Source organism: Schistocerca gregaria, unplaced genomic scaffold, assembly GCF_023897955.1.
Source record: "Schistocerca gregaria isolate iqSchGreg1 unplaced genomic scaffold, iqSchGreg1.2 ptg001061l, whole genome shotgun sequence".
In the NCBI taxonomy this organism is placed as follows: domain Eukaryota; kingdom Metazoa; phylum Arthropoda; class Insecta; order Orthoptera; family Acrididae; genus Schistocerca; species Schistocerca gregaria.
The window spans coordinates 70001-75000 of record NW_026062406.1 but is presented as its reverse complement, the minus strand read 5'-3'; the positions used below and the strand labels follow the sequence as shown (position 1 = coordinate 75000).

General features: G+C 54.0%; 2 non-coding genes across 2 annotated transcripts in view; both read left to right on the top strand.

Annotated features, from left to right (window-relative positions):
- Positions 1 to 2620: 2620 nt before the first annotated feature.
- On the top strand, positions 2621 to 4513 carry LOC126327833 (small subunit ribosomal RNA). The gene has a single exon (XR_007561513.1). It is a non-coding gene; the product is annotated as a small subunit ribosomal RNA (ribosomal RNA).
- A 355-nt stretch (positions 4514 to 4868) lies between these two features.
- The window catches only part of LOC126327825 (5.8S ribosomal RNA), a 155-nt gene continuing 23 nt past the window's right edge, over positions 4869 to 5000 (top strand). Inside the window, exon 1 of the ribosomal RNA XR_007561505.1 lies at positions 4869 to 5000. This exon is cut by the window's right edge and continues 23 nt beyond it. This is a non-coding gene — a ribosomal RNA (5.8S ribosomal RNA).

Genomic DNA, 5000 nt, shown 5'->3' with positions numbered 1-5000 from the left:
GTTGGCCCCTAACCTAACCCACGTTGGCCCCTAACCTAACCCACGTTGGCCCCTAACCTAACCCACGTTGGCCCCTAACCTAACCCACGCTGCACCTTAACCTAAGTTACGCTGCACCTTAACCTAAGTTACGCTGCACCTTAACCTAAGTTACGCTGCACCTTAACCTAAGTTACGCTGCACCTTAACCTAAGTTACGCTGCACCTTAACCTAAGTTACGCTGCACCTTAACCTAAGTTACGCTGCACCTTAACCTAAGTTACGCTGCACCTTAACCTAACTTACACTGCACCTTAACCTAACTTACACTGCACCTTAACCTAAGTTACACTGCACCTTAACCTAAGTTACACTGCACCTTAACCTAACTTACACTGCACCTTAACCTAAGTTACACTGCACCTTAACCTAAGTTACACTGCACCTTAACCTAAGTTACACTGCACCTTAACCTAAGTTACACTGCACCTTAACCTAAGTTACACTGCACCTTAACCTAAGTTACACTGCACCTTAACCTAAGTTACACTGCACCTTAACCTAAGTTACACTGCACCTTAACCTAAGTTACACTGCACCTTAACCTAAGTTACACTGCACCTTAACCTAACTTACACTGCACCTTAACCTAACTTACACTGCACCTTAACCTAACTTACACTGCACCTTAACCTAACTTACACTGCACCTTAACCTAACTTACACTGCACCTTAACCTAACTTACACTGCACCTTAACCTAACTTACACTGCACCTTAACCTAACTTACACTGCACCTTAACTGTCACATGTAACGTCACAGGAATGTAGCTTTGCCTAACAGCAACCCTCTGAACATAGTTCACTGCTTGGATCCTCTGGTGTCATGTGTATTTCTTGATGCCATGGTGCGTACCCTCACATAAAGGTCTTTCGAGTGTTGCGTACTTTCTACACAGTCCCGCTAACCACTGGAAGGGTGTACCGCTACAGAACGAATATCGCCCTCCCCTCCTGCCCTTCCAAGCTGGTCGGTCAGGCGTTTGTTTGTGAAATGAGCCTTGCAGCTGTTCAGTTGCATTCGGTTGTCGATGCAGTCAGTGTACGTTGTGGTACGGCCTGTGTGGACTGTCCGCTGATGTACGCGTAACCCACACTGATCATCCGTCGTTACGTACTGAGTGACATAATGTGGCACATGCTTGACCGTACACCGGCTGCGCCCTACAATGGCGAATCATAAGGGCCATATGTTGTGCACGATGCTACTTGTCTCGTCTCCCCATTACAGCGAGATTGCACTGTTGTACGCCGTACAGACATGTGGTAAGTAGGTACGGACGAAAGTATTGCATGTTGGCCCCCCCCCCCCCTCCTCCCTCTGCCGGGAATCAGCGTGAGCCGTCTGTTGATGTAGCGACGAGGGTTTTCCTATTTAATCGTATTGCCCCACACAACATGATAGCACGGTGGACCGCGTTCCACATCTGCGACATGCTACAGAGGCCGGTTGACAGTCGACCGCGCAAGGGACATTGCACACGTGCGCGGACCATCTTCCACGTGTTCTCTCGTGTACATGCCGCAGTGTGTATGTGGGCTGATGTAGCGTGTCGTGACACATAACATGCAGGCATGCCAGAATCGTAGATTTCGCAAATGTAGATTGACGTATACGTTTGCTGCCAAAGATCCGCAAATGAACTGGAAATCAGTTGTTGAGCGGTTGTTCGCGCTGCAGGTGCATCGGTGATAGCGACGATCGGTACATCTGTGAACCGGTTGTTTCGGCGGTACCCGCCATGCCCCCGAACCTGAGTTGGCCATGTGGGTATGAAGCGATACGAGGCTGTGGCTTGGCGGGACAGTCCCCGGCCGGTGAGGGGGGGCCGCCCGGCGTGCTGGCCGCGCGCTGCGTGAGCGCACGCACTACAGCCGGCTGGTGGGGGGCGCCCAGTGGCAGGAGCGCCGGCCGACGGGCCCGGCTGGCGTCCCAGCTATGCGCCGGCGCACCCTGCGCGCGGCGCCAGGCGGCCAAAGTGGGTTCTGCCGAGCCCGGTGCGAAGCGCGGTGGACATCTGCAGTGTGCTGGTCCGATTGCGGACTGTGTGCGTTGAGGATGCGCCGCCGCCCGGCACTCGGCGTCGCGACGCCGTCTGCTGCTCGGTCGCCCCCAGCGGTTCTCGCAGGTGGTTTGTATCGCAGCTCTGCGGACGTGTTGGCGCGTGCGCTGTGCTGGGAGAGTTCGCTTCTGCACCCAAGTGGGGCTTTGCCCTTCTGTGGCGCTGGCGTTGGAGCTGCCGGTCACCGTAGGTGGCGCGTGTTGTTTCCCGCCGGCAATGCCACGACAGCACGCTCCCGGGCCTCTGTCGGCAGCGGCAAGCTCAGTTGGGAGCACGGGTGTTCGCACTGAAAGCGTCTACTCGCCTATCTCCGGGCGATTGCGCCTCTCTCGAACCCGACCAAGTACTTAGGACGGCGCTGCGCGCCGCCGGGACCTGAGAGGGTTTCGAGGTGTATCGTGCAGGGGAGCTCAGCCTCCTCCTGTTTGCAGAATAATTGAGCGGACGCTTGCGTGTTCGCGCGGGCCCTCGGGACACACTCCCGGGCGGCCGGCTGCTCAGCTCTCGTTGACGCAGCTCCCTGGTTGATCCTGCCAGTAGTCATATGCTTGTCTCAAAGATTAAGCCATGCATGTCTCAGTACAAGCCGCATTAAGGTGAAACCGCGAATGGCTCATTAAATCAGTTATGGTTCCTTAGATCGTACCCACGTTACTTGGATAACTGTGGTAATTCTAGAGCTAATACATGCAAACAGAGTCCCGACCAGAGATGGAAGGGACGCTTTTATTAGATCAAAACCAATCGGATTGGCTCGTCTGGTCCGTTTGCCTTGGTGACTCTGAATAACTTTGGGCTGATCGCACGGTCCTCGTACCGGCGACGCATCTTTCAAATGTCTGCCTTATCAACTGTCGATGGTAGGTTCTGCGCCTACCATGGTTGTAACGGGTAACGGGGAATCAGGGTTCGATTCCGGAGAGGGAGCCTGAGAAACGGCTACCACATCCAAGGAAGGCAGCAGGCGCGCAAATTACCCACTCCCGGCACGGGGAGGTAGTGACGAAAAATAACGATACGGGACTCATCCGAGGCCCCGTAATCGGAATGAGTACACTTTAAATCCTTTAACGAGTATCTATTGGAGGGCAAGTCTGGTGCCAGCAGCCGCGGTAATTCCAGCTCCAATAGCGTATATTAAAGTTGTTGCGGTTAAAAAGCTCGTAGTTGGATTTGTGTCCCACGCTGTTGGTTCACCGCCCGTCGGTGTTTAACTGGCATGTATCGTGGGACGTCCTGCCGGTGGGGCGAGCCGAAGGCGTGCTTGCGCGTCCCGAGGCGGACCCCGTTGAAATCCTACCAGGGTGCTCTTAGTTGAGTGTCTCGGTGGGCCGGCACGTTTACTTTGAACAAATTAGAGTGCTTAAAGCAGGCAAGCCCGCCTGAATACTGTGTGCATGGAATAATGGAATAGGACCTCGGTTCTATTTTGTTGGTTTTCGGAACCCGAGGTAATGATTAATAGGGACAGGCGGGGGCATTCGTATTGCGACGTTAGAGGTGAAATTCTTGGATCGTCGCAAGACGAACAGAAGCGAAAGCATTTGCCAAGTATGTTTTCATTAATCAAGAACGAAAGTTAGAGGTTCGAAGGCGATCAGATACCGCCCTAGTTCTAACCATAAACGATGCCAGCCAGCGATCCGCCGCAGTTCCTCCGATGACTCGGCGGGCAGCCTCCGGGAAACCAAAGCTTTTGGGTTCCGGGGGAAGTATGGTTGCAAAGCTGAAACTTAAAGGAATTGACGGAAGGGCACCACCAGGAGTGGAGCCTGCGGCTTAATTTGACTCAACACGGGAAACCTCACCAGGCCCGGACACCGGAAGGATTGACAGATTGATAGCTCTTTCTTGATTCGGTGGGTGGTGGTGCATGGCCGTTCTTAGTTGGTGGAGCGATTTGTCTGGTTAATTCCGATAACGAACGAGACTCTAGCCTGCTAACTAGTCGCGTGACATCCTTCGTGCTGTCAGCGATTACTTTTCTTCTTAGAGGGACAGGCGGCTTCTAGCCGCACGAGATTGAGCAATAACAGGTCTGTGATGCCCTTAGATGTTCTGGGCCGCACGCGCGCTACACTGAAGGAATCAGCGTGTCTTCCTAGGCCGAAAGGTCGGGGTAACCCGCTGAACCTCCTTCGTGCTAGGGATTGGGGCTTGCAATTGTTCCCCATGAACGAGGAATTCCCAGTAAGCGCGAGTCATAAGCTCGCGTTGATTACGTCCCTGCCCTTTGTACACACCGCCCGTCGCTACTACCGATTGAATGATTTAGTGAGGTCTTCGGACTGGTACGCGGCATCGACTCTGTCGTTGCCGATGCTACCGGAAAGATGACCAAACTTGATCATTTAGAGGAAGTAAAAGTCGTAACTAGGTTTCCGTAGGTGAACCTGCGGAAGGATCATTACCGACTAGACTGCATGTCTTTCGATGTGCGTGTCGTGTCGCGCAACACGCTACCTGTACGGCAGTAGCCGTGCGCCGCGTGCGGAACCACGCGTGCCTCTCAAAACTAGCGCAAGTGTTGTTGTGTGGTACGAGCGCTGAAGCTCTGGAGCGGCTGGCCTGCGGCACCTGGCGCCTGGCGCCGGTTTTGAATGACTTTCGCCCGAGTGCCTGTCCGCTCCGGTGTGGAGCCGTACGACGCCCATCGGCCGTCAGGCCGTTGGACACAAAGTAATGGAACAGGGGCCGTCAAACGCCTCAGTCCCGCCTCTGCAACTGTCTTGAAAGAGACGGTGGAGAACTGAAAAGATAAAGATCACCCAGGACGGTGGATCACTCGGCTCGTGGGTCGATGAAGAACGCAGCAAATTGCGCGTCGACATGTGAACTGCAGGACACATGAACATCGACGTTTCGAACGCACATTGCGGTCCATGGATTCCGTTCCC